The sequence below is a fragment of the Eubalaena glacialis genome, chromosome 4, assembly GCF_028564815.1.
Source record: "Eubalaena glacialis isolate mEubGla1 chromosome 4, mEubGla1.1.hap2.+ XY, whole genome shotgun sequence".
Classification (NCBI taxonomy): Eukaryota; Metazoa; Chordata; class Mammalia; order Artiodactyla; family Balaenidae; genus Eubalaena; species Eubalaena glacialis.
In genome coordinates this window covers 127569133-127591505 of record NC_083719.1, presented here as the reverse complement: position 1 = coordinate 127591505, position 22373 = coordinate 127569133, and the positions used below count along the sequence as shown (strand labels likewise).

At 55.2% G+C, this 22373-nt stretch overlaps 1 protein-coding gene across 2 annotated transcripts in view; it reads right to left on the bottom strand.

Annotated features, from left to right (window-relative positions):
• Positions 1-19268, bottom strand: part of NDST1 (N-deacetylase and N-sulfotransferase 1) — a 74008-nt gene extending 54740 nt beyond the window's left edge. The window contains exon 1 of one of the 2 annotated variants that reach the window (XM_061189857.1): positions 19044-19268. The gene's annotated coding sequence lies outside the window, so the exon portion shown is untranslated. Of the gene's footprint in view, positions 1-18596; positions 18743-19043 lie in introns of those variants that run through there. The other variant, XM_061189858.1, reaches the window with a different exon arrangement.
• Between the last annotated feature and the right edge of the window lie 3105 nt (positions 19269-22373).

Sequence of the window (22373 nt, the reverse complement as noted above, 5' to 3'; positions counted from 1 at the left end):
ATTCCCTCCCTGGGAGGGAGGGGGTGGCCCTAGGGCACCCTGGGCCACCAACCACGTTCCCAGAAGCCTCCAGGCCTCCCCACCACCATGTCCCTTGCCAGAGGCCACCGACCCCTACCCTCAGGAAGAGGATGTCTTGTCTGACTCTGCCCCATGCCCAGGGGACCCCTCAGCAGGCAGGGATCCCGCTCGCTCACCCCTGCCCTGCCAGAGGTGCCTTCCATGGAAGAGGAGAAAGCATGTCCCTGACCCTGATGCCAATGGGCCCTAGGCTTCCTCTCAAGAAAGGTGGCAGCCAGGAGCAGCTGAGCCCTCACTGTCAGCAAGGGTAACTGGGCTCTGGCTGCAGCCCTGCCTGACTGCCTATGCGATCCAAGCCGGGCCCTTCCCCCACCCCAGACCTCAGTTTCCCCGCCTGTCCTGAGAAGAAGAGGAAGAAGGACTGATATCTCCTATCAGGCCAGCAGGTGGTCAAAGCGCCTGTGATGTTGGCTTTTGGTCAGCTCAGTGGCCAGGCCCTTCCCATTGCCCTCGCTGCCCCGTCCCCAACCCCCGCAAAGAAAGACGGGTAACTGCCAGAGTGCGGAGGTGCTAGGGCTGAAAAGGGCCTTCCAAAGCCCAGAGAGGAGAAGCAACTCGGCCATGATCACACAGGCAGCTGGATGAGGGTCAGGCTAGCCTGGGTTTGCTCTTCAGCAGCAAACACGAAAGAGTGTCCACCTGCGAGGGTATTTGCCTTTTTATTTATTTATTTATTTTTGGCTGCATTGGGTTTTCGTTGCTGCGCGGGCTTTCTCTAGTTACGGCGAGCAGGGGCTACTCTTTGTTGCGGTGTGTGGGCTTCTCACTGCGGTGGCTTCTCTTGTTGTGGAGCACGGGCTCTAGGCTCACGGGCTCAGCAGTTGTGGCTCACAGGCTCTAGAGCGCAGGCTCAGTAGTTGTGGCACACGGGCTTAGTTGCTCTGCGGCATGTGGGATCTTCCTGGACCAGGGCTCGAACCCATGTCCCTTGCATTGGCAGGTGGATTCTTAAACCACTGCGCCACCAGGGAAGCCCTGGTATTTGCCTTTTTAGAGGATGCCAAGGAGAGCGCAAGGAAACTTGCTAAGTAGCAGAATTTCAGGTCCCAAGAGCAGCAGTGGGGAAAATAATGGCATGTCTGTACATGTAGGACCTGGGGATGGAGACTGCCGACTGTCCAAGGCCCCTCATGTCAAACCACGAGGGTGGCCTAGGCTCCTGCCAGCCCCGGGTGATCCCAGGAACGCCTGCAGGGATTAGCAGCTGTGGCCACCTCTTCACAAGTCACCTGAGGCCCAGCCTGCAGGCCCGGAGGTGGTGATGGGGAGATTGGCCCAGATGGACACCCCAAGACCAGGCTTCCCAGAAGCCTTGGGGAAACTGAAAAGGCTCCAGGCCCTGTGGCCAGAGTGGAGGGAAGCCAGGTGCACTGGGGGCAACAAAGAGGAAGGGAAAGCCTTGAGGCACTTGGAGCCACAGAAGCCCCCTAATCTCCTGGAGGCCTGGTGGGCACAACCCAGGCCTGCTGAGACCAGGGAAGCTTCATCAGGGCCCGCATGAAAGCAGCCTCGTCCCTCCAGACTCTCTGAGGCTTGTCGCCGTGACAGGAGCCCGCCGCTAACATGCCTCCCCTCCAGGGTGAGGGGCTCGAATGCTTACATGGAGGCGCAGCTGGCAGGGGAAGGGGCAGCAGGTGGGGAGAGGGGGCGGGAGGACCTCGCTTTCTCTGGATCACAGACCGCTAGAGAGCAGAGACAGAGTAAAAAGCACCGGGCAGGTGACCTGCTTATCGAAGGTCCTTTTTAAAGGGGCCAGGGGACCGTGGTGAGACTCTACAAGGTAGCTGGCAGGTGTCCCCAGACCCCCAAGGTTCGGGGACCAGTTCCTGGGGTCAGAAGACTGGCGCTCTAGTCCTAGACTGGGCTAGGGTGAGGCATCCAGGCAGCAGGCACAAACATGAAAGAGGCGCCCACTCCCAGGTGCTGGCGTGCACCTGCATGACGGCGGTGAGAGTCGCACCGCGGCCCCTGAGCACTCCTCACAGTCTGCCTCTAAGTGCCTCCCTCGCCTCGCCCTAGGCCCAGCCTTGCACTAACCTGCCAGCGACCCCACCAAGCACCCGCTCCTGTCAGGCCTTGCTTTGCTCACCAGTAAAATGGAGTGGCGCCAGATGACTCCAGGGGCCCTTCTAACTCGAAGCTGGGCAATTCTGCAGGGAGTGTAACTGACCTCCACTGCTCATCCCCAGAAATGGGCACACTGGCCCCCACTCCCGCCACCCATAAGCCCATCGGGCACCATGCTCCACCATGATACAACCTCTCCATATAACCGTGTGCTATGCCCTTTGCTAAACGCTTGGCCTCTGCTTCATCAAGGCCTCATTTTACAAATGTGGAAACAGGCTCGTGGAAGTTAAGCAACTGGGCTTGAGCTTCCAGTTGGGAAGTGCTGAGCTGAGATTTGAACCAGCACCTGGCTATAATCCTACATTCCATGGGATCCTCCACAGATAACCCAAAACTCACTATGGCTCAGAAGATGCCATTGGGTCTTTGCACCTCCTACATCTTCGAGTGTACAATGTTGAGGCTAATGCTAAAGGCGGGCTGCTGGAGGCGGGAGCAGGCAGGCAGGAATGGGAAGCCTGTGTGGGTGCTGAGCATTTGCAGACTGACCAGCCTCCACCCCAGCCAGCTGTCCACTGCTGTGGCTACAATGTCCTCGTCACCATCAGCACACCACAGCCACCACTGTGCCATTTTTAAATCATTACACAGATGCAAAGCTTTTTCACAGATGCTGCTCTGGCATCACATGACAAGCTTCTAAGATCATGGCAGGGATTTCTTCCCTCTTTCTCAAATGAGGAAAGTGGGGGTCCTGGAGGAAGAGTGACTTCCCAAAAGTACATGGTGAGGCAATGTTTGGCAATGAACTTGGAGCCCACATCTTCTTCCTCCAGGTCCAGAGCTTTGTCTACTCTTCCATGCCCTTGACTTTTCAGTTCAACCAGCATTGATGGGTCTTTGTAATAATGACCTTTTCTTTTTTTTTTTTTTTTGGCTGCGTGATCTCAGTTCCCCGACCAGGGATTGAACCCAGGCCACGGCAGTGAAAGTGTCAAATCCTAACCACTAGACCACCAGGGAACTCCCAACAATGACCATTTTTGAGAGCTCATTCTGTGCAGGTATTATACCCAGCACTTCACGTATTATCTCATTTAGCCGTCAAGACAACCTCATAAACTAAGTACTGCTACTGTTTTCATTTCGTAGACAGAGACACTGAGGCTCAGAAATGTGGAGTATCTTGCCCCAGTTCGCCGTGTTAGGAAGGGGCAGAGCTGGGATTCAAACTGAGGTCAGTCTAGCTCTGGGGCCTGCGCTCAGAACCTCCGTGCTTTGTCTGGGACCAGAGGGGAAAGGAGAGCAGACACACTCGAACAGCATGTGTGCCTGGCAGGTTATGGCAAGATTAGGATAATAGGAAGACAAACAAAGCTCTTGGAGAGCCCAGAAGATGGAGGTTGTTTCAAACGTCCAGGCAGGAGGCCAGGAGTCTGAGCAAGGGACACGGGAACAGAGGGAGGTGACAGATAGGAGGGAGGCGGCCTTGTGAGACCTTGGTCAAGTGCCTTGCTCTCTCTGGATCTCAATTTACCCAGCTGTTAAGAAAAGTTCCTGGAATATCTCCAGAGCCCTCTCCATCCCAAAAAGCCCTTGGACCCTGGGAAAACAAGCAATGCCTGGTGACAGCCTGGCTGCCAGCCCTGGGGGAACCTGAAATGTCCTTGGCCGTCCTGGCACGATTCAACTGCTGGGTAACAGGCTTGCAAAAGCGCAGGGCTCGGCCAGCATGCCTGGGCACCACTGAAGTGTGGGTCCTAAGGGGGCCACATTCCGCCCATTGTCAACCTCTCCATGGCCCCACTGGAACAAGCACCACCCAGCCGGGACCCAGACCAGCAACCGAGGTCACATCCAAGTGCCCAGTGGAATGTCACTCCAGGCCTGCCCTGCCCCCGCTGATCCTGTCCAGACAACTCGAGTACATTCAACATCACCCACCCCTCAGAGCCCCACACTCACATTCCCTAAGGTCAGCCACTGGGATGTAGAGACAAAGGGTTCTGTAGGAGATCTTCGGGAAAATGACCACCCCCATCCCCAAGGGACCTGTTCAAGACAGAGGTTGCCCATGCCAAGTCAGTGAAGACCTGTAGTTAAAGGAAGGGCAGGAGAGTCCATCAGGGCTGGCCCTCAGTTCTCACTCCGGCAGGTGGAAGGGGCTCAGCCCAAGTCTCCGAACTCACAGCAGCCTCCTCAGACCACATGAGTACCGGGTTCCTACTCGATAGCCTTCCACGGCCCCCACCACCTACCAGGCAAAACCCCTTAACCTGACCGACTGCACAGTCACTAACAGTCCCTGTTAACTGGGTGTGGAATATGCCAGGGACTTGGCTAAGTGCTTCGTGTGCATTTTCTCATTTAACCCTCACAGCGACTCTGTGATGCAGGTTCTATGGTTGGCTCATTTTCACAGATGAGAAAATTGAGGCTCGGAGAGGCTATGTCACTGGCCCAGAGTCTCACAGCCAGGCGGCCGAGCAAGGATTCGCACCCCCACTGGACTTCAAGCCAGGTTCTTCACCTCTGTGCATTCAGCCTCCTCAAGGGCTCCCTGCCACCCTCAGAACCCTGGAGCCAACTTAACACATCTATGTGCAGGAGAGGAAAGCAAGGCACAGAGAGAAACCTCTCTCTGTTGGGAGCCGAGCCAGGGACAGGCCTGAGGCCTCTGGCCTCCCCTTCCAGGGCTGCCCCTAGCCCCCCACCCAAGAAGCACGGCAGGCAGAAAGGCCAGGGCCACCATCAAGACAGTAAGTCCTCAGAATCTGCCTTTTTCCTCTGTCCAGGAGGAAGGGACAAGCAGGAAGAGCTTTACAAAGAAAGAAAAAGAACACGAAAGGCCCAGGAAATACTTATTCTTACAGACAGATTCTCAGAGTTCGGGAGGTCCTACAGGGCACCCCTCACACCCCTTCAACAACAGGAACGTGCAGGCCCAGGACCAACCTCTACCCATGTGTCTCCCCCCTCCCACCAGGTATGCTCCAACCTAAAACATCTGACCTGAAATCTCCATTTCTCTCCCCAAACCTGCTGTCCTGCAGCCTTCCAGTCCCTCAGGCCAGAACCCTTGCCATTGACACCTTCTTCCTCTCACAGCCCACACCTAATCCATCGGCACATCCAGTGAAACCAATTCAGAATCTGACCCCGGGCTGCCTCCCCACGTCCCCACGCTGAGCTGTCCTCCCTCACCTGTGGCACCCACTGGCTGGAGGGCATCCCGCTTCCAGCCTCCAGGCTTCTCTCCACGCAGCAGCCCTCAGGATCCCTCTCAAACATGTGTCAAAACAAGGCAGCCCTCAGCCCCAGCTGCTCAGCAGCTTTACTTTACTTTACCCTTTACTCAGACCAAACAGCAAAGTCCTCTTGAAGGTCAGGAGGCCCTAGGCAATCCCCTCCGCCCCTGGGCAGACTCCCTCTGGCCACATCTCCTCCCAGGACCGCTCTTATTCTTCCGCCCCTGCCACACCAGCCTCCTTGCTGCTCCTCGAGCACACCCTGCACCCTCTTGCCTCAAAGCCTTGCGTTGCTATTCCCTCTGCCTGGAATGCTCTTCCCCACATACCCCGTGGCTCTCTAGCTCCCCTCCTGGAGTCTCCTGTCCCCTTACCAGAGACTTTCCATGACCCCCAACATAGCAGAGCCACTCCCTTAAGTCACACTGTCCACCCTCAACCCAGCTTTATTTTTGTGGCAGGCACTTCTTGCCAGCTGACAAATAGCTAGTATTCATTGGTTTGTTGACTCTCTCCCACCACCAGAACGTCACCCCCAAGTCCAAAACAGGGACTGAGCTGTTTTGTTCACTGCTGTGTCCCAGTGCCCAGAAAAGTGCCTGGAACAAAGTAGATGCTCAATAAAAATGTGTTGGATGAGGGACTATGGCTGCCCTCATCTGAGCACCTTTTAGTTTCTGCAGTCCTCTAGGAGACCAGGGTTGCCTGGAGGCGGAAATGAAACTCCACCCGTGCCAGCTGGAATCTTGATGGCTGTCACATGAACAGTCCTGGGACAAGTAACTGCTTGGACCAGAACAGGACTTACGCCGGTCCCTGTCCGATACCTTTGCCCACCATTTTGGCCACTTTTGGGTCTGACAGCTGGGCCCACAGGGCGGCTCCAGCCCCAGGGGGAACATGGACTGGGCTGAAGCTGGGCTCCCTCCCAGCGCACCAGTGCTTCCGGGGTCCAGCATCTGACAAAGGCTGCCCCATGCTCCCAGCTAGAGGAGGCGGAGGAGGGAGGCCCAGTGCCATGCCTGCCCTTTTCCTGTTGTCGGCAGGAGGACTGTCAGAAGGAAGCTTTGTTCTCAGAATAAAGAGCATGAAGCCCAGTGCCAGGCGGAAACGGGCACAGAGGCAGCTGGCCCATCAGAGACAGTCTAAGGAAAAAAAAAAAAATGGGATGGAGGATGTTTGAGAGGTAATTTGCACACCCAACCGGTTTCATGCCTCCAGGGTGGCTGTGACGATGGTGGCTTCACTTTTCCAGGCCCAAGCCTCAAGGTTGTCACAGACAAGCAGACTGTCCCAGCTGGGTGATCTGGCACCGACCCTGCAGAGTGAGGTGAGGACAGAGGAGTGGGTTCTTGCCTGGGAGTCAGAAGATCTGGGGTCCAAGCCCAGCTTTCCACACACTCATGTGTGACACGGGGGGAGTCCCTCCCTCCATGTACCTCAGTTTACCCTTCTGTAAATGGCTTGTATAGGCTTGCGCTTGAAGCCTCAGCCTGCCTGCCACAGGATCACACAGCAAGGTGCCCCTCAGCCTGTGGCCAGGTCACTGGGCAGTCCAGGCCAGTCCTCCAACCTCCTTGGGCACAGCCCCTGCCCACTCAGACTGGGGCTTCCAGCCTGCCTCCTGCCCTGACATCAGGGCACTCCTCTTCTGAGCTGTTAGCTGAACAATGTGAAATCTCTGTGGGCCCGGCCCAGACACTGGCACCTGCCCGGATCCCCCGTCATCCTCTCCAAGGATGGCTCACCAGACGCTTTCAGCCACCACCACCAGGAGGAGCCCCCCGTATTAGTGCACCCAGGGTAAAAGAGAAGCCCAGAGAGGGAAAGGGGCACGCGATGTCACACAACTGCCACTCAGGGGTCCTCTCTACCAGCCCTGGCCTCCCTGAGCTAAGGCAGGGTCCTCAAAGCGTGTCCACAGACCCTCGCGTCTGAATCTTCTATGGTGGGGACACTGTACCCTGGACTGAAGGAATCAAAGATGGGGGCCAGAAACCGGCATGCTTTTTTTTTTTTTCTACAAGCTTCCCAGGTTTTTCTTGTCCCCAGCACAATTGTGACCTCTCCGCTAAGACCTCTTCAAGGAGGAGATAGCTTAGCTGGTCTCTAGGGAAGGTTCGGATTTCAATTAAGAGAGTGAAATACGCCTTGGACAGACAGATAGCTGGACAAAGAAGCTGGTGGCTAAAGCGCACACTCTAGGAGAAGAATAAAGCAGAGAAAGGCCTGAAGGAGGGAAGCCTAGTCCATTAAACACCTGAACTGATCCTTCCCCCCATCCCACTGTCTCCCCAGGATGCCGAGGTCTGCACTCGATGCCATCTGAAGGTTGCTGATCCCAGCCTCCCTCTCCCCGCAAGCTCCTCCAAGCCCCCTAGGAGAGTGAAACGTGGGGACAGCTTCAGGAGAAATGTCCCTCTCCTTGTTTATACTGCACCGTGGGGACAACACTCTGAGTGACTGTTTATCCGCAGCTTAAGAAGCTGCCTGGGTCAGTGGCTAAGCAGCCACAGCTTATCTGGGAGGAGGATTCTCTGGCCATGGGGCAGGCTGATCCAGAGGCTTCCATTAAATGGAATCTTCACAGCTGGTGAGGAGCAGCAATGCCCCGCCTTCATTCATAAATGAAGCATTTATTATGCTCCTGCTGTGTACACAGTCCTGAGCCTGAGCACAATGCTTCGAGGGACACAGAGATGAGTCAGACCCCCACCACCACCACCAAAGAGCCCACAGAGCAGACAGATGGGGGACCACACCACAGCGCAGGAGAGAAACCTGGCCGTGCCTACAGGACGGGGTCGAAAATTCAGACGCCTGGGGGCTAGAAAGACTGTATAAGTGTGCGAAGTGGGCGGGGGAATGGGGCAAAGAGGAGCTTACGTGCTTCATCTCCAGTAGTGGCCACTGGAGAACTACACTCAAAGTTGTATGATCGTCTCATTTTTGAAGTAAAGCCAGAAGTTGGGATTCTTACGTAAAATCTCCTGTTAGCAACTAGCTCAAGATTTGGCATGGGCCAAGTAAAAGCTGCCCATGGGGTGCATGTGGCCTGCCAGTTTGTGGCCTTTGTTTTCTTAAAGAGGATAGAATGCAAAGCTCAATAGATGAGCCTTCCCTGCAGCCAAGGTACCAGGGAAGGCTTTCTGGGAGAGGAGGATTGGCGCTGGGCTGCAAGGATGGGTAGGTCACTCGTGGGGAGTCATGGTGGGGGTGTGTACCCGTTCAAGCCATAGGGGCCATGGGTCAAGGGTGCCACCCCCCAGCCTATAGCCTGCCTATCCCCCTAAAAAGGGGTTCCTGTCTCCACCCCCAAAGCAGGCACAGAGGCATCAGCTCTGTCTGTCCCCAGGTAGCCAGGGGAGGGGCCGCTTGCCCAGCAAACCTCCAGACTAAATCAATTGGTGGCAGAATAGCACGGGTTCGATTTCATCCCTGGAGCTTGGGGAACAGGTCAGCTAATGCAATAGCCCTGTGGGGGGAAGGGAGAGGAAGAGACAAGGGAGGACAAAACAAGGTTGAGAATCATGTCCTGCCTGGCCAGGCCCCACTGGTTACATAATCTTGCCTTAGGACAAAGCTACGTTCAAGGCACCAGTGAGGGCCTGGGCTGGGGAGCCCAGGGATGAAGAAGGTTCCTCCTCCCTCCCCTATTCTCCAACCTCGCCCTGCAGCTCCTGAAAAGCCCAAAAGAGCTGCAGGTGGAGACTAAGACCCCAAGATAAGGCACTTAACAGGATCACACAGCAAATTAGCAGCAAAGCTGAAACTGATAATAATAGCAAACTTTAACCAAGTGGTTACTTTGTACCAGGCACCAGGATAAATTCTTCACACACATTATCTTATTTGAAAGCCTATAACACTGTGAGATAACTATTCTTATTTTCCCCATTTTACAGATGGGGAAATTGAAGCACAGACACAGTAACTTATCCAAGGTCACACAGGAGCTGGCTTAGAGGAGGAGCCAGTTTAGAGAAGCCAACAGTGGCCTCCAAGACCATTCTCTGAACCACGACACTATACTGCCACCACGCTACTTTCGACTAGAACCATACTGCCTCTCCAGCAACCTTCTCTCAAGCCTGTAGAGCACGCGTTCGGCCCCCGGCCCTCCCATCAGCACTTTGGGTGACACCAAGCCCTCTGACAACCTGATGAGACCTACAGATTCTCTCTGCAGAGAAAGAATCCACGGAAATGCCTACAAAATGTTGCACCAGATTTTAGGGGCTTACATACCCCTGCACTGGTGAGAAGAGATGGATCCAGATCATGGAATACTCCAGAGATAGGAGGTAGCAGAGGAAGAGGACTCCCCCAGGTTCTCTGGTCCCCTCATGTCTGAACTTGGAGCCCAAACGGTTGGCCACTTTAGTCCACAGGCATGGGCACTTATCAGGGCTCAGGGCCTAGTCATCCTGTCAGGGCTAGGAGAACAGAATGAATCACGATATACAATAGTCCCCGCCTCTGCACCCACTGGGTGTGACTCACAGCTCCCAGCTGCTGGGCAGACAGTGCACAGCTGGGCCCCAGCATCTGGACGGGGGTGGCATTACCAAGCACACCACTATGCCTCCCCACCATGCAGGTCACCATCCAATGGGCACACCTCACTACAGACTGGACCTGGCCTTGTCCTGACTCTAGCAGCTCTGAGTGTTTCCAAGAGGGGACCCTCCACGGTCCCCGCGAGCCTCCAGGCCAGCCAAGGCCATGGGAGCAGTAAGTCGAGACAACCGCCCCTTACAAGGCACCGCAAGACCCAGGCTCCCATCCCAAGTCTTCTGTGCCTCACTGTGCAGCCTCAGGCAGCAGCCCCCTCGCCGCACCTCTGAGAGCCTCAGTTTCACCAACTGTAAAGTGGGAAGACTACCCTATCACGTCCTTCCCAGCTCCACAGCCCTGAGTCTATAAACAACAGCATCTGACAAACTTCACAGAGCCCTGGGATCCTGCTTTCAGGAAGTTACATAAACATCCTTCAGAGAAACAAAAGTCAAACCTAAAGACTCTACTTTCTTTTTCTGTAAGGATATCAAGAAGCCCTTTTTATAGTCTGACTTCCCCCATTCTACTTCCATTGTTCCAGATATCCTCTCAGGACCTAGAAAATACATTTGGTTTCCGTCTGGGGTCTGGGCTTCTTGGTGCTCTTTCTCTTGCATGCTGCCCCACCCTCCTTGGCAGCTTTCTCCCCCGGACACACCCATCTCTACCCCCAGCATTGGTCTGGGCCACTCTGAGGGCTACGGCTACCCAGCCTGCCAAAGGAGGCGTGGGGGGCAGGAACAGTCTTCAGGAAACAAACCCTTCCCTGGTCAGAACAGAGACAGCTCTATGTCTGGTCCCAAACGTGACACGGTGTGTGGCCCTGTGCGAGTCCCTGCTCCTCTCTGGGCCTCTGTTCCCCACTGAGAGATGAAGGGGTTCCTGCACTGTGTCAGGAAAGCCCTTGGGCTCCTGGACCGTACCCTGGAGACACTGAGGCAGAAGAGAAGAGCAGGGTGGACACTGGGCACTGATCTTGACACCCCACCTCTCCTGCTAGAACCAGAGAAGACCCTGGTTTTTTCTCTCCGATTCTATCTCTTGCCCTAGCTGTGGGACCTTGAAGTCAGCACTGTGCCTCTTTGTGCATCAAATGGCCCATCCATAAGAGGAGAATGACAGTGTCTGCAGTGGAGGCCCCAACTTGGAGGCTTGAGCCCTAACCATCCCAACACAATCCCATCACCCCCCCGCCACGGTAAAGCCCAATTTACTCATTTGATAGAATATATATTTCTGCAGCTTTATAAAGCCTGCTACCCAAACACTCCAAGACAACCCTCCACCGCCCTTCTTCCAATGAGATCATGTTTCCAAGCACCCCTAAAGAATTCCTAGATTCTACCTCCTTATGACTGTGTGCCCTCAGTATTTTCACCTATAAAATGGGGCCAATAATGTTGTCGAAGTTATAAGATTACTCTGGGGATTACTCCAGATAAGATTACCTGGAAGTGCCTATCAAGCACTGACAAGCTCTCCACAAATGTGAGCAGCAATTATATGATCACCATTATTAAATTACTGAGATGCTTAAAACCACTGGACTGGTGACCCCTTGGCCCTCTTGGACCACATCTGGTCACTGTAATCACACATGCATGCACATACCCCCGGCCTCAGCACACACCCTTCTCTGAAGCAGGACCCACTCTCTGACCCCTGCCCTGGCCCCAGCCCTAGAACACAGCCAGCTTGTTCCCGGCACTCATCCTTGCCACCCACAAAGCCTCCCACCTTCGAGTCCCCCAATCCCACCTTCTTTAAGTGGCCCCAGCACTGTCTCCTGTAATCATGTTGGGGTTCTGTTCAACAGAACCCCATCACTGTGGCACAAGACTGTTTCCTGGGCAGGAGAAGCTGTTATAAGACGGTGGCTCTTTGAAGACAGGGTAGAGAGAAACTGGGCTTTCCTCTGGGTCCCCGACCTTTGCTGGTGTCTAAATACGTTAAGAGCCCAAAGAAAGAAGCATCAATTTTTTTTTTTTTTTTATATTACCTAACCAAGTGTTTGTGGATGTTTAGCATGCACTGGAATCACCTGAAGAACTTAAACAGCTTGTTGGGTCCCCCTCCTCACCCCCGTCACCCCGCCCAGTTTCTGATTCGGTAGGTCTGGGGTGGGGCTAGATAATCTGCGTTTCTAATAAGTTCCCAGGTAATGCCGATGTTACTAGTCCAGAGACCAACCTTGAGAACCACTGACTTGACCTGCAGGTGAATCAGGGAGCGCTTCTGTGAACAGGTGACGCTAACAGTGCTGTAAACGCACAAGCAGGAGCTGCCCGGTGTGAGGAGAGGAGGAAGGGGGACCTGGGCAGAGGGTGCAGCCTGAGTGACGGCCCTGCGATGATGACATTCATTTCTCCTCACCTGGCCTCTGCCTGGGCACGTAGCATTAACCAGCGGTGGCTACACAATAACCACAGCAAACCTCCACCGACCGACAGCCCGGACCTGCCCGGACAGGCCGATCCTTGGCCAGGCCGCAGGTGAGGAGAATCCAAGCTACGCCTCGTGGACCAGACCTCGGCTCCCCACCACTTCTCAGCCACGTGAGCACCAGGATTCCGCTCCACACCTCCAGACACAATCCCTTCCGTCCTGGCCAGCTCTGTTTCCTCACTCCCAGTGCCTCACACGACAAGTCAGATTCATCTGACCAGAGCAGCCCCTCAAAATCACCAGACCCCAATGGCAGTCCCCCGAGTCTGAACCTCTCCAGGCCGAGCCGTCCACCTTGCCGGGACTTAGTCACCATATCTGCTAAAAGGGGGTGGTAACACTGCCCGTCTCCTACTGCTGTTGGGAGGATTAAAATAAGCTTCTTAGTCATTAACTACATCATCAACTACAACAATAACCATACCTAACATGGACTGGGCTTGTAGTTAAGCACCTTCCCTGCATTTTCTTTCTAAATGCTGTGAGACGGGGACAATTATTATCCCCCCTTGTACAGATGAAGAAACTAAAAACAGCTTGCCCAAGGTCCCGTAAGTACGAAGTGGCCCATCAGAGATTTGAACCCAGATCATCCTGCTCCAGAGCCCAGTTCCCAGCCTCTCCTCTATCTGTGTCCTAGTCACCCACCTCGAGTGAGATCTAGCCCAGGTCACCTCTCCCTGCCACCATCCTCTCCCCCTTCCTGGGGCACAGGGAGGCTGAGCAGGAGGCCTCTGGAGGCTGCAGCCTCCACAGTGTCCACAGTCTAGGGTACGGGTCCCTGGTCTTGAGGGCAGTCACAAGGCCTGCCAGCCAGGCCAACTTATCTGGCACAAGTTTTAGATACCACTCCACGTGGCCACCAGGGAGGAGGCTGGGACTACAGAACTTGAGCACCTTAACCTTGATGAAAGAAGAGAAGAGGAAAAACAGGTGTAACCGAGAGAGGAAATCCTGCCAGGCTTCCAGGATAAGACGGGCAGGTCCCACACCCTAGGCAAATTGCTCTTTCTCTCCAGGCCTCAGTTTCCTCATGCATACAAGCTTCAAGTCATTAGACAGAAAGTTGAGAAACTCAAACTCCAGAGATTCTTCCCTCTATCTCTAAAAGGATAGATCATCTCCTAGGTATAAACAGTAATTATGATAACCATTGTTAGCTTTGAACAGCTCCCACTTACTGGGTTCTTACAATGGGTCAGGCACTGATCTGCTCAATCTCCCTAGCAAAACAGGACTGTGTGTTACTATCCTCATTTTGCAGCTGAGGAAAACGATGCCCAGAGAGATTTAGGTACTTTGATCAGGATCCCACAGCTAATGGTGGCAGAGCTGGGATGTGAAGCCAGGGCTTCTGACTCCGCTCTGCAACGCTGCCCACACCCAGTGGGGCAGGAATGGGCTGCCCACAGCCACTGCTTCCAGAGCACAGAGCCTGGAGGAGATGAGACGTGTCCTGAAGGAACCGGAATTCAAAGCCGGGTGTGTGATGGGCCCTGTAGAGGCCCAGATAACAGACTGTGCACATGGAAAGCAGGGAGCAGGCAGTGCGAGCTCTGCGGAATTAGGAAGAGGTCACACTGGAGCTGGGCACTGGCTGGGGGGGGACTTGGGGGTGGGTGAGGGGAAGTGACTGGGGTGCAGCACCCCCACGGTGAGCAGAGATGTGCAGGCAGGAAGGGATAGGGCGCACACAGGGAGGGAGAAGTGGCAGGTTCTCTTTGAGGGGTGAGGGGGACTGGGAGGTGAGGCACTGTGGTCACACAGCAGGCCACCTCCCACGCCTTGTCCTCAAATAAATAAATGCTCATTTGCAATGCACATTTTAAAATTAGACTAATCCAATCTGTATCAACAAATAAAACAGGTAGGAATAAAAAGGGCCAAGAGGCAACTTGACACAAACCCTTCTTCATCTAGATAAGAGCTTCAGGCCCCTCTGTAACTCCTTTGGTGACAGACTGGCTTTAGCCCTGAGGCCACACAGTCCAACACATCCACATCCACCCCTTCCTCTAAGTTCCCAACCTCCAAGCTGAAGCTGATGGACAGAGCTTTGTGCCAGCCCCACAGGCAGGAGAAAGCACCTTGGCTTGTGACCCCTGAGGCCGGGAGCCCCGGCTGTACCCTCTAATGAGGGGAAGGAGGGGGACAGCCCTGCCCCCCAGCCCACGTACCCCACCCCTCCCACTCCTCACTTTCAAATCCATCAGCCCTTTCCTCCAGCCCCTACTGATTCAGCCTGACTCGTGATTCAGCCTTGTTTCCTCACATTTGAGGAACGAGAGACTGAACCCATTTCACAGACTGGGAAACGAAAGCAGAAGGTTCCAGTCCTCTGTGAAACCACAGTCCCTGGTAACCCAGACTTTGGCGGCTGATCCAGAAATTCTGAGGGGCCCCTCAAAGGTCAGCTGGGCTGAGTGTTTTCCATGGGGTAAGGGCTCTCCCAGGCAGAGCGCTGCAGGGGAACTTCCGGAAGGGGCAGCTATGAAAAGCTATGAGAAAAACGGAGTAGAAGTGGGCCGAGCACCACCCCAAGTTTCTCGGGTGAAAAGGGAACTGAGAGAGGTCACCCAGGCATGACCCTCTCAGTACATGCCTCCGGCACCCTCTCCAACTCTCTGGCCTCTTTGCATACTGTCAGCAATGGGGATCTTGTTGCCTCCCCAGGCAGTTAATTCCCGTTAGCTTCATTGTCACCCTTGGTGCTGTCTCTGCCCTTGAGAGCCACACAGGACAAGACTATGCCCTCTGCCAGTAGACAGCCCTGCAGGGAATTGAAAGTAGTGACACTGCCACTTAAGGGTCCTTCCCCAAACCCTACACCACGTGTGATGACCCCATCCCCAAGATACCTACAAAGTCCTGCAGCCTCCCTCTCCTTCCCATGGCCTGAGTCAGACCTTTGGTCAACTTTCTGCCAGACCACAATTAGCATCATCTCTGAGCTGGTCTCAACCCTGCCAGTCTTGGCACCATCTTTGGCCAAATGACCCCTGAGAGGAGCAGCACAGCAGGGCAGAAACTGTTCAAGCCTGGGTTCCAACAGTTCTGTAAGTGACTCGACCCCTCGGAGCCTCCACTTCCTCATCTGAAAATGGGGTGGGGCTGGGGGTGGCCAGCAGCAGCTACTTTGCAGGGGTATTGTGAGATTTCAATGGAGCGTCTGTAAGGAGCCTGGCACAAGACACAGTAACAGGCATCGACTCAACGAGCTGCTTACAACCCTCTGTCCTCTCCACCAGCCACAGAATGAAATCCAAACCCCCGAGGAGAATACTGCAATCTCCCCACGACCCCATCTTGCCTCCCACAGCCCCCTTTCCCATTGCCTGCACCCTCACAAACACTTCCTCCCCCAGGAAGCCCTGTTGACATTAACAACCAGAAGAGCTTTTCCCCTCCACTGACCTTCCAAAGCCCATCTATCACTGATCCCATCCTGCCTCTTCGCCATCACTTGATCCTTGCCTTCCCTCCCCTGTCAGATTAGCGGCCTCTCCAGCCAGAAAGCAGGAGCATCTCACCTCATTTCATTTCCCAGTCACCCCCGTCCACAGACATTTTCCATACATATTTAACAAATTACCCTAACGTTCCATTTCAAGTAAAGAATGTCCAAGTCCTCCAAACAGTCCAGATATTTCAAGCCATACCCAAAACCAAATTCCAAGCCAGCAGAAGTCTGCCCAGTCTCTAGGGACTCGCAGGCCTGGCTTTGACCCCAAAGTACAGAAACCGGGTCAAGCAGGCCCAAAGCCCAGGGCAGAGAAAGCTCTGGGCTGCTAAGACCAGAGTCCATTTCTAAGTGTCTCATGTGCAGGGTCTCTCAGTTGGCCCCTAGGTCAACCCCAGCCTATGATTTCATACTCTTAACCACATCCTCAACTTGTGATTGTAAAACTGTTCTTTGTATACCCCTTGTGATAGGAGACTCATCATCCGTCTTTTCATTCTTGCTGGTTCCTCCTCCCTTCACCTGCTGATTCTCTTGCTCTGATCTCAAGGAGGGTCTGACCACATGCCTAGGGCCATCCCCATCCCTCAGGAATCTTTTCAGCCCCTCCACTCAATCCCCCACATTTCTGAGCCCCCTTAAAGTCTAGCTAAGTAGTGGAATTTCCACTCTTGTTCCTACCAGCTGGCAGTGAACTGTCAGCCCAGGAGGACCCCCTATTCTCAGGGCCCAGGAAAAGCCTATGGACACTGCAAATTCCAGAAGCAGTGCAGGCACAGCCCTCGGAGAAGTTAGAATAGTAATGCACAAACTTTCCTCTCCCCAGGACTTTTTTTCGCTATCTGCTCCCACTCCATTGTTTTAAGATGTCATTCACTAACTAGCAATTTGTTTCCCATTTTTTTAGAAATTACTCAAGGCTCCCACTCAGAGCCTGACCCATAGTCATGGGATGGTACCCTACCAAAAGGCTAGGCCAGCACAGGGCACTAAGGTGAGTGAAAGTCTGGGCCACCCCACATTCACTCCTGGGCTATTTACATGGAAAATGCATGCCCTAGGCTCAGAAACACATACACGCATGCATTTTCCATGAGGATTCTGCAATTGAGACATGTGCTCAAAGTCCACCCTTCATTACTGTTCTCAAGGACCCTTGGGGCTGGGGCATTACTTTTGCAATGAGGACCCTGCTGATGAGTCACACAAGAGGACACCTGCAGTATAAATCCCATCACCCCAAGGGCTCCACTCCTGGCCCTACCTCTGCCCCCTGCTGATCTGAAAGTGACCTGGCCTGGATGTAGTAGAAAGGCTCTTCGGTCCCCTGGGTGCTGGGGAGAGGCCTGTTGTCAAAGCCACCAGCTATCCCCAGCCGGAGCCAGGGAGCACTCCTCCCTGCACCACCCATACTACGAAAGCGTTCCTGCCACGGACCCAGCCAGCAACAGAACTTGGACCCTTAATGGAGCTCCAGGCCCAGGCTCCAGCTGCCCACAATAACAAGAGCCAGGGCACAAGACCTCAGCCCACGCCAGTACCAGACAGAAGGAGCATCACCTGGGGGTAAGGGTAAAGGGAAGAGCGGCCTGTGTCCTCATGATTTCAATGGAAAATGAGCTCGGTCACAGCAGGATCTTATAAAGCCTTGTAGTTGAGACTCAGGCTGGGGGAGGGGAGTCAAATCCAAGTTCCACCACATCACAGCTGTGCGAGCTTTACGATTCTGTGCCTCAGTTTGCCCCGCTGTAAAATGCTGCTAATAGTAACATGGGAGAATTAAATGAGATAATGTATCTAAAGCAATTAGCCCACGGCCTGACATATAGTACACATACAACAAATACTTGTTGAACATAAACATGCCACCGTTTACTAAGGTACCACAGGTTCTCATTTCATCCTTATTCTGGCAGATTCTATACTTTGCCCATTTTACAGGTGAGGAAACTGAGGCTAGGGGAAGGTAAGGAACCAGCCCAAGGCTACAGAGCTGGGAAGTGACAGACACCCAGGTCAGTCTGAACCTCAAACCAGGGACAATAATGCCCCAGGCCATTCCAAATGCTCTGGGGCAGGGGGTGGGGGGGGCGGTTTTACAGCACCCGGGTGTGATGGTGGGATTCTGTATCCTCTGGGCCTGGCATGGCTCCTAGCTGACCCGCTTGCTTAAATCTGGGAAAGAGCCAATTTCCCAGTCTGTCCCAGAGCCCACGCGTTCACGTACGCCCCCTCCTACCCCGTCCCAGGGTGTTAAAGGGCAGCGTTCAAAGCGGGGGTATCGTTGCTCCCGGAAACCTGAGGGAGGAGGGGAGTTAGAGACCAGGACGATCACAGCCCAGAGAAAACCGGTCCGGCTGCCTTACCCTTTCCGAAGCGGGGACCTGGCCTCTAACCCCGTCCCTCGCCAGACAAAAGTTTCCCCTGTTCGGGAGTAGAGGAGGGGGAGGGGGCATTCCTCGTGAGTGACATTATATGTGACCTACAGCTGCCGCGCTGCCCTCACCGGCACCCCGGCCTGCCCCCGGCCCCCGCCCGGTCCCCCACCCCTTTGTCCTCCCACCCGGGTGCGCGGGGCCAGGCAGACTCTACGAGCCCGCCCGGCGCCCGCCCGCACCAAACTTGCGCCGGCGGCCGCTTGGGCCCCGCGCGGCCTGCACGCCCAGCTCGGCTCGGGCCCCGCAGGCTCGGCGACAGGGGACTGGCCCGCCCCGGCCCTCCCAGCCTCTTACCTGCCACGGCTGGGGCGCCACCCGGGGGAGGGGGCGCTCCCGGCGAGCCGCCGGACGCCTGGGTCCCCTGGGCCGTGTGTGCGCTGCCGGGCAGTGGCCCGGGCCGGACTTAACCCCTTCGCGTCCGCCTCCCGCAGCTCCCACCCCCGCTCCACGCCGCAGCCGCCGCTGCCGCCGCCCGCCCCGCCTCCCGCCCGTTCTCCTCCCCCCCTCCCCCTCCCCCTCCCTCTCGGTGCCCAGCCCCCAGTCCCGGTCCCCGGCACTGCGCTGAGGCAGCGCGCAGCCTCCCCCCTCATCCCGCGGTGGGAGGTGGGGGTCCCCCTGAAGACTGGAAGTTGGGGCGCGCCGCCTCGCTCCCCGCGGGCCCGCGGAGCACAGAGGGGCGAACCCGCGCGCCAAGGGGCCCCCAGCCTGTCCCCCCTTACCCCCTCAGTCCCCGGCGCCTACCTCCCCGAATGTCGGCGGAGGGAGCGGGGTTCGATCCCGTGATGGAGCGTGGGTGCCGGCCGGAGATCGGCTCCGGAGGCCCGAGCGGCCGGCTGGCGTGCGGCGAGCACCCCGGGGCGGGGGCCGGGGCGGGACCGGGCGCTGCTATCGGGGCTGGATTTCTCGGCTTCCACCCGGATTCTCCCTCGGCTTTCCCGGCCGATTCGGTGCTGCTCGGCGACCACGTGACGCAGGCTGCCTTTGACCCCAGTCTCAGAGCGGGTAGGAGGCGGGGGCCGGAGGGGGTGTCAGATGCGGGACCCACGAGGGCCCGGGGCGGCTGCCGGGAGTCCGAGAGGCGGTGACCCCGGGGAAACAAAGCCCGGGGGAAGCCAACAAGTTATTCGGGGGTCAAAGAGGGAACAGCACTGGGGGTCGGAGAGGCTGCAGAGAGACCGAGAGAGACAAAGACCCGCGCCCGCCGTGCCTCCGAGGGTCCTCGGAGCGCCCTGGCTGGCCCGAGGGGGCCTCCCGGCTCTACCAACACTGGGCTGATGACAACCCTCCAGGGCCTCCTCAGACGGCTCCCCAACAACCAGGTCTCTGCTGGAGTGACCCCTCCTGGGCAGTCCTTCCCAGCCCCACCTACCCCTTTGCCCTTACTCTCGAAAACCCCTTTATTTCCTTTTTCGTGATTATCTGGTTCACTTACTGGTTGCATTGTTTACTAGAATGTCATCTCCCCCAACAAGTTGTTCCCAGCTGAATTCCCAGCGCCTGGCACATAACAGGCAGATGAAGAGGTGGATGACGTTGTGCAAATCTCTTCTCCCACTGCGCCTCAGTTTCCCACCCCTAGTGCAACCATCTCAAGGACCCTGCAAATTAGGCAAGATTACACTAGTCATCCTCATTACACAGATGAGAACAGCGAGGCCCAGAAACACAAAATGATTTCTGGGCGTCTCTGAAGTGGCTGAGAGCCCCAGCCTGCACTCAGATCTGACTGTTCCAGGTGGGGCTTTTTACCATCCACGAGCCTGCCTGTAATGAGGGACTGGGTCATTAGTTGATTGGTTGATTAGTGAGCCATAAGGAGCTTGCTAATGATGTAGATCACCAGGCCACCCTAGAGATCCTGACCCTGTGGGCCTGGGGTGAGACTAGCAAATTTGGAAAACAATGGATTGGTGGTTTCCTAAGGACCTTCAGAGGCTCGAGATTACCTAATTGTAGGAGCAAAGCTTAAAAAAAATATGAGCAACCAAAGCAGAGCCAAGAGAGGTAGAAAAGCCAAGCTTGACATACGAGAATAGGACAGAATCATCCCAATTCCCCTAAAGGGTAACCTCCTGTGCTGGCGGGGAGTGGGGGAAGGGGTTTCAGCCAGCCCACTCATGTCTCAGAGGAGGAAAGACGCTGAGGCCTGAGCAAGGTTGATGCTGGGGAATGGGACCAGGCTCTGGACTCCCAGTCATGCCCATGTGACAGCTTTGCATGGAGTGTAGTCAGTAGGACTAAGCCTAAGGGTGGTGATCACAGGCCCAAACTGCAGGCCATGTTCAAAGATAGGCTTGTGACTTCCTAGTGCATACTCCAGCCATGCCACCAATTTAGCCAGGGAAATCAACATCCACCAGCAAATTCTCTTTTATAATCTATGTTCCTGTGGTCAATGATCTAAAGTTCTTGAATACTGTCTGGGTCTTGGGCAGGTTAAACAAACCCCTAGAATCTTATGCTAATCTCTGCTTTAGAAGACCATTTTCATCCACATGAGGTTCTGTAGCATCTTCCCTGTGCCAGGCACTGTGTTCTCGGTAACAGAGATACAGGGTTGAAAGAGACATGGGTCTGCACTCTCGAGAAGTGTCGGGGTGTGTTTGGAGGTGATATGCATGTCCCTCCCTGTGTCCGGAGGTTGGCTGAGCTGAGGGCCTGCTGGGGAGGCCCAGGGCAAGTGCTATGGCCCACAATAAGAGGGGAGCAGAACAAGGGAACTTTGGGAGGACGCAGCCTCTGAGCAGAATCTGGAGGGACCGGAGGGAATCAGGGCAGGGATATGGACATTCCCGGTACAAGGAACAACCTGTTACAGGCCACATGGAAAGCGTTCAGGAAAAGCTGAGTGTTGCATGGAGGGGGGTGGGCGGAAGGGTAGAGGAAGCAGGAAGGAAAGAATGAGCAAGAAAACTGGAGTGGGGGCTTCCCTGGTGGCGCAGTAGTTAAGAATCCGCCTGCCAATGCAGGGGACACGGGTTCGAGCCCTGGTCCCGGAAGATCCCACATGCCGCGGAGCAACTAAGCCCGTGCGCCGAAAGTACTGACCCTGCGCATCTGCAGCCTGTGCTCCGCAACAAGAGAGGCCGCGATAGTGAGAGGCCCGCGCACTGCGATGAAGAGTGGCCCCCACTTGCCACAACTGGTGAAGGCCCTCGCACAGAAACGAAGACCCAACACAGCCATAAATAAATAAATAAATAAAATTTAAAAAGAGATAAGCAAAACATTCTCTCTATAAATTTGATCTCTAAAAAAAAAAAGAAAGAAAAAAAAATCTAATTTGTTTAAAAAAAAAAAGAAAACTGGAGTGGTGGGTTAGGAGCAGTTTATGGGTGACCCTCTATGAGGGGCCCAAAGGAAAGGACATTATCCTGAGGGCCAGGTGGAGTGAGAAGGCTATAAGCAGGGGAAGGAGGTAATAAGAACGATGCTGTGGGAGGGTAGAGGGGAATGGAGGCTGGTCAGGTCACGGAGCTATTCTCCTGCCCAAGCTGAGCGAAAGCCAGCATCTCACCAATGGAGCTGCAGGTCCCAAGCATTGGCAGGGGGGAGGGGGGAAAGCTGTGAGCTGGGGTGACTCCCCATCACCGACAGCTCTTCCTACTCTTTTCAAGTCTTCAGTTACCGTTCACCAAGTTGGGCCCAAGGCCCTCCAGCTCACTGTTACCCAGAAAGCCTGCAAAAAGGCAAGGCCCAGGCTCCACCCTGGGCATTGGCCTCCATGGGTCTAGGCGAAGCTGAGGACTCGCATTTCTAACCATACCCTGGGAGGTTCTGAGGAAGACTGTCGAGGTGCCCTGCTCCTCCATCCCCTCAGGACCCACCCACACCTCCCAGAGCTTTGGGGACCTTTTTCGTGCTGGTAACTTCCCCTGCCTACAACCCCTCCTCAGTCCAGTGTCCTCCCCACTGGCCACTTGACATGCTCCTTGGCTGCCCCAAGGTCCCCTTTATCCAACTCCGTAAACCAAAGGCTGAACTTCCAAACCTGCATCCACCCAAACCTGCTTCTCTCCCTCCTCCTATGTGTCCAGTTCACATGTCCAGTCCAGACATCTGTCACCAGCC